Source organism: Bombina bombina, chromosome 2 (genome assembly GCF_027579735.1).
Source record: "Bombina bombina isolate aBomBom1 chromosome 2, aBomBom1.pri, whole genome shotgun sequence".
NCBI classification, from domain to species: Eukaryota; Metazoa; Chordata; class Amphibia; order Anura; family Bombinatoridae; genus Bombina; species Bombina bombina.
The window spans coordinates 97,161,695-97,168,566 of record NC_069500.1 but is presented as its reverse complement, the minus strand read 5'-3'; positions in this window follow the sequence as shown (position 1 = coordinate 97,168,566).

Here is a 6,872-nt window from a genome sequence, read left to right as displayed (position 1 = left end):
AGGGGATAGCAATGGAGGAGAGGAACTGGTATAAAGAAAGGTTAGTGTAGGTTTTATGCATCCCTGAACAGTAGAGTCTTTAGGGAGCACTTGTGGAGCAAGGTAGAGAGTTCCACAAGATGGTGTAACTGTTATGTTTCTGGTAACTTCCCAATGGGAATCACGGTTTAGCATAAGCTCTGGTAACTTATGTTTGAGTGATACTAGTATAAATAAAAAGAGAGAAAAGCGCTCAACAATAGCATAATAGCTTGTTTTATGGCTAGTTTCCACCCAAGGAGCAGACTCTTTATGCTCAACATGTGCCTTTCACAGAGAAGAACTTTCCTGTAGCATATCAGTCTGAAGAAGCGCATGTACGCATGCGCGAAACACATCAGGCATGCTCTGACTGTGACCTGTAGCCTTTACTGGCTGGATTTATCCAATAACCCTTGTTTTTGTTTGTAAGACTCTACAAGTTCAAGCGTGGCTTTCCTTTGATGAATTCTTCGCATATAAGTGTGATCCTAACTTAACAGTTCAGTCCAGCCCCGAAATAGCAGGCAATTCCTCTCTGAACGAGAGAAACAGCAAAACCCCAGACGTACGTTTTGGACTAGTGTGGATCTTGTGACACTAGTGCTTGATTGAGTAAATGTTACTTTAAGCTTGCAATATGCACAGATGCTCATGAGATGCTTGTGGTATAGATTTTACTTGAGTATGCTAAAAAATCTCATGAAAAATACCTCTAAACTTGTAATCTAGGCCTAAAAGTAAAAAAAACAACAAAACATTTTTTATTTGGAGTGGGGTGCAAAAGTATTTAGAACTAAACTTGAACCTTTTAAGTGCAGAAAAACAGGTCTATTTTATTGCAGTCAGAGAAACTTAATTTAAAAAATGCACATTTATTTTGCTGTGTGGCCTTAGCCTGCAACTGATTGCTAGAAGCCTCCTCGCGTTTTGGGGGGTTCAAAACAATTTATAATTAAACTTTAGCTTTAATTTCTATTTTATTGCAGTCTGTTAAGCTTAATTTAAAAATTGCACATTTACTTTTGCTGTGATGCCATAGTCTGACACTGATAGCTAGAGGCCTCCTTGCTTTTTTGGGGGGTTCCTAAATATTTCAAATTAAAATTGAACAATTTGTGTGTAGAAAAACATTTCTATTTTATTACAGTCAGTTAAACATTAATTTAAAAACTGCACGTTTACTTTGCTGTGTGGCCATAGCCTGTGATTGATAGCTACTGGGCCTCTTGCTTTTTTTGGGGAGGATGGGTACAAAAAAATTTTGAATTAAACTTTTAGGCTTTGTGTGACGAACAACAGGACTATTTTATTGCAGTCAGATAATCTTAATTTAAAAACTGCACATTTACTTTTGCCATGGGCCCATAGCCTGAGACTGATAGCTAGAGTCCTCCTTGCTTTTCTTGTGGGTTCCAAAGTTAGAGAGGTTATGTATATATGACAGGTATTGAGTATGGAAATATCAATGACAAAGGAATCCCTGGCTTCTCCCATTCCTGTGAAACAATCTCCGTCACACGGTCTGGGACAGGAAAAACTTCCACAAAGGAAGGAACATCATAGTATTTATTAAGTTTACTAGACTTCTTAGGGTTGACAACGACAGAAGTATTGGAGTCGTCCAAAGTAGCCAATACCTTCTTTAACAGTACACAAAGGTGTTCAAGATTAAATCTGGTTTACTTCTTCAGTATCAGATGAAGGAATTATTCTGTCCGAATATGAGATTTCACTCTCAGAGGCTACCGACGTATTCTCCTCATCAGACTTATGAGGGAGGGCAACCTGCGTAGCAGTAGGTGGAACAGAAACCTTACTATCTGAATGTCTAATTTTCCTCTTGCGTTTTACCAGCATAGGAAAAGCAGATAATGCCGCAGATACCGCAGAAGATACCTGTGCAGCAAAATCTGCAGGCAAATAAACTCCTCCAGGAGGCTGAGAGGAACTGCAGGGCACTGTATGTGATGCCATAGAGGCTTGGGACATTTGAGGAGAAAGCTGTGGCATTCTCTGAACAGCATCATCCTGAGAGACATTGGGCTCAGAGGGCAACAATTTATCTTTAAATTGAAGTGTTCTGGCTAAGCATGCAGCACAGAATTGCATAGGCAAAACAATTTGTGCCAATAGACATAATAAGCATTTGTCTAAAAACACAGAGTCTTGGTCCATGTCCATAATACTAAATAAAAAAATACCTAAATTGTAGAAATTTATTAAATACACTGTCACTTTAAGAATTTTTTATACCAGCTGCCAGAAGTCTCTAAAACGATCGTATAGTAGATCGACACTGAAGAGACTGAAATTCAATGACGCTGCTCTGCTCCGTAAATATCCAACAGCAGAGAAAAGTCACATGACCAGCAGAGAGAGGAAACTACGCTGCAAGTAAAAGGCGCGCGTTTCCCACTGCCTACAACATAAGATGTTGGTTTCAAACTCAAGCAGTTTATCAGTTAGCCTCTTCTAGCTAAACAAGCAAAGAAAACCAACTGCCAAAATTTAAGCTTATACATAAATCCCTGTATCAAACATAAGCCACACACATACTAATAAAGTATTTCAACAAAATTAGCCCAAAGAGGAAAAATGTCCCAATAAAGGGAAGATTAACCCATAGGGGTAGATTTATCATAGTGCGAGCGGACATGATACAATGTAGCATATCATGTCTGCTGCACATTGATAAATACTGACACCATACGCTATCGGCATTTATCATTGCACCAGCAGTTCTTGTGATCAGCCGCTAGCAGGGGGTGTCAATCAACCCGATCGTATAGGATCAGGTTGATTTCTGTCCGCGGCCTCAGAGCAGGCGGACAAGATATGGAGCAGCAGTCTTTAGACCACTGCTTCATAACTTCTGTTTCCGGCGAGCCAAAAGGCTTGCGCAGAAACAGGGGCATCAAGCTCCCTACAGAGCTTGATAAATCAGCCCCCTAGTCTCAACATACATAATGTACCTGCCCACTGCCAAAGAAAATACTGTATAAAGGATTTTAAAAATGTCCCCATCTACTGCATATGACATATTCTTCTGAAGTGTGAGTCTCCAAGAGCTAGAAGACAAAAGCACTTACCTGCAGACAAGCTGTCCAGCAGGAAGACAGCTCACAAGGCCTGAAAGGACACATATGCCTTACAGAGACCTGTAGAAAAAGAAAGAAAACAGTACCCAACTCTGGCTTTCTGTACCATGGGCAGCAATGTGTTTGGAAACAAAGCAAGGACTACCTCACGACTTCCTAACTGCTTAAAAGCCACCACTACTCTACTGCAGAGATTGACGTGGACTCAGCTAAACCCAAATCCTTGCTTGCAGGGAAACATACTCAAAAAAGGAATTCATTTATTCAGATACCAAACTTCACCTCCTCCATTTACAGAGCCAAAGAAAATGACTGGGGATTATCGGTAAGGGAGTGACACTTAACAGCTTTGCTGTGGTGCTCTTTGCCTCCTCCTGCTGGCCAGAAGTGATATTCCCACTAGTAATGGAATGACGTAGGGACTCTCCATATCTTAGGAAAGAAATCAATTACTTTAAAAATGAAAGAATCAAACATAAAATCATCAAACTTAAAGTGTTGTTTTATATATGCCTTAATAAAATTATACAAAATAAGATATAATATATCATATATTCCATAAAACTTATCCTAAATGATTAAAAATTGAACTTAGTTGATATTATATATTAAATATAACTCTATGGCCCGGATTACAAGTTGCGATGTATGTCTTCAATTTGGTATTACAAGTCATGCGGTATGGCTTTCCAGCAAGCGATATGGCCTAAACAGCAACAATCCATTCCTCACTCAAAGACTTGTAGTAAAGTTTTTCGTGAAAAAAAAGGTTCACAAAACACATAAAAATACCTTACAAAATACAGAGACACCAATCGTTAAGGTTACCAACGACCTAATTACAGCAAAATCCAAAGGCCACTTCTTTCTGCTTATCCTCCTTGATCTGTCTGCAGCCTATGATACTGTTGACCACCCTCTTTTGCTACAAACCCTCCAATCCTTTGGCATTTGTGGCATAACCCTCTCGTGGTTCTCTTCCTACCTGTATAACCGTACCTTTAGTGTAGCCTTCTCTGGGGCTTCCTCTGCCCTGTTACCACTTTCTGTTAGGGTACCACAAGGCTCTGTCCCCTTCTATTCTCAATCTACACGACATCATTAGGTTTCCTAATAAAGTCCCATGGGTTAACAACTCAGTCTGATTTTGAGTATAACGAGGAGTATCACAACAGAATATTACAGCTTGCAGTGCTTGATCAATCACGTACCGGATAGTCAAAGCAGAGTGTAAGTGTAGAAGGAGAAGGTATCGGGACAATAACACTCGTTTTCTCCACGGCCAGTTTTTACTAGGGCAACCTGGATTCCGGCCGTGTCTGAGATTCTAACACTCCTTCCAGGATCACCTACACTTAAAAACTGAAGAACTGAGGCTATTAGGACTGGCTAATGAGACTTTACAATAGAGGATTTACAATCACGTGAGGGGAGAATACAAAGATTTGCCTGTATTTGTTACCTTACGGAGTACGGGATTTACACATTAATCCTGTGGACGATATTGTGGATCAGCTCTCTCTACAGTTTCATGGCTAAACGATATTGATTATGTGGACATTTAACGATAAGTATTAATCTTATTGCTGTTATCTCTGCTTACTGATAATTTATGGATATTGGCTGTGAGTAATTATAATCTGTTGTGTTTATCTACCTCTTTGTATATGATTTGGTGCATATCAGGTAGGAGTTATTTCTATCCACCTTATAATTATGATGACAAAATTAGTTTTATGTAAACTGTGCACAGTAGGATGGTTATAATGTATGTGAACTATAATATCATAGTAAAAAAGTTTAATTGACCAAGAGTGCTGTTATAAGGTTTCTTTTATTTTCTTAGTATCAGTATACTGTTACCACTTTCTGTTGGGGTACCACAAGGCTCTGTCCCCTTCTATTCTCAATCTACACGTCATCATTAGGTTTCCTAATAAAGTCCCATGGGTTTCAATATCATTTGTATGCCTACGACACTCAAATCTTCATCTCTGCTCCAGACCTTTCTCCTTCCTTGCTAACCCGTGTCACTAACTATCTTTCATACATCTCTTCATGGATGTCCTCTCACTACCTTAAGCTAAATCTCTCCAAAACTGAGCTCCTTATTTTCCCTCTTCTTCTAAAATTTCCACCCCCACTTCTCTGCCAATCCCTTCACTGGCTTCCACTTGCCTCCAGGATTAAAATTCTGACTCTGACATACAAAGCTCTCAACTGCACTGCCCGCTTCACAAGATTCTCCCCTAGTTTTGAAATCTTCAAGCACTCCCTAAAGACTCTTCTTTTCAGGGATGCATACATCCTACACTAACCTTTCCTAATACCAGTTCCTCTCCTCCATTGCTACCTGCCATGAACCCCTTAGAATGTAATACTAAGAGCCTAACTGCTTGCAGATCACCTTCACAAGAGCTGACTACAACAATGTTACTCTAGGCAGGTCCCTCTACCCATTTTATCCATAGCGCTGCACAATCACCAGATATGAAAAAACATAGGGGCCTATCTATCAAGCTCCGAATGGAGCCTGCAGACTCACCAGAAACACTAGTTATGAAGCAGCGGTCTAAATACCACTGCTCCATAACCCTGTCCACCTGCTCTGATGTGGCGGAGAGGAATCGCTGGAATTCAACCCGATCGAGTACGATCGGGTTGATTGACACCCCCTGCTGACCGCGAGTCTGCAGGGGGCGGCGTTGCACCAGCAGCTCACAAGAGCTTCTGGTGCAATGCTGAATACGGAGAGCGTATTGCTCTCTGCATTCAGCGATGTCTGTCGGACCTGATCCGCACTGTTGGATTAGGTCCGACAGACATATGATATATAGGCCTCATAGAGTGCAGAAAAGAAGCACAATCTAAGTGTAGTATTTAAGTAAAAACGTATTCCTTTATTTAATAACAAGATTGCACTCACAGACTCCAACCTCAAACATATGAGGTATGATAAAAACGATATACTGGATTCCTCACGGCAGTAAGTATCTCTTCCTTCCAGTCTTTGCAACTGTTCAGCTGTTTCCACTGTTCCACTGTTTTCTCTCGTAAGAAGGTGCAACCGAAGAGTCTGACACGATAGTTGCAGACACACAGCGCCATAAACGTGGGCGTGACCTGACGCGTTTCGCAGGGCTCCTCCCAGCTTCTTCAGAGCCTCTGAAGAAGCAGGGAGGAGCCCTGCTAAATGCATCAGGCCATGCCAACATTTGTGACGCTGTGTGTCCGCAACTATCGTGTCAGACTAGTGTGTCTGCAAGCCTGCTCTTTGGCAGACACATTTAGCTTCGATAGTAAGGGACGTTTTTGAATACAACTGCTGGTATCCGGAATCGGCACTTCCTGAGGTTGCACCTTTATTCGAGAGAAAGCAGTCGAAACAGCTGAACAGTTGCAAAGACCAGAAGGAAGCGATACTTACTGCAGTGAGGAATCCAGTATATAGTTTTTATCATACCTCATATGTTTGAGGTTGGAGTCTGTGAGTGCAATCTTGTTAATAAATAAAGGAATATGTTTTTACTTAAATACTACACTTAGATTGTGCTTCTTTTCTGCTCTCTATGTTTTTTTCAGATCTGGAGTTTTGATATTAATGGGCACTACACCAGTGCCATATAAGGAGCAGCAGACCCATTTTGGAAGGAGGAAATTACTGTGGTTCACGAAATAGAAAGAAACTTTGAATGGAACCCAAAGATAAGACTTTTTATGTGTGCCTTTTAATTGTATAGTATTTTATTTATT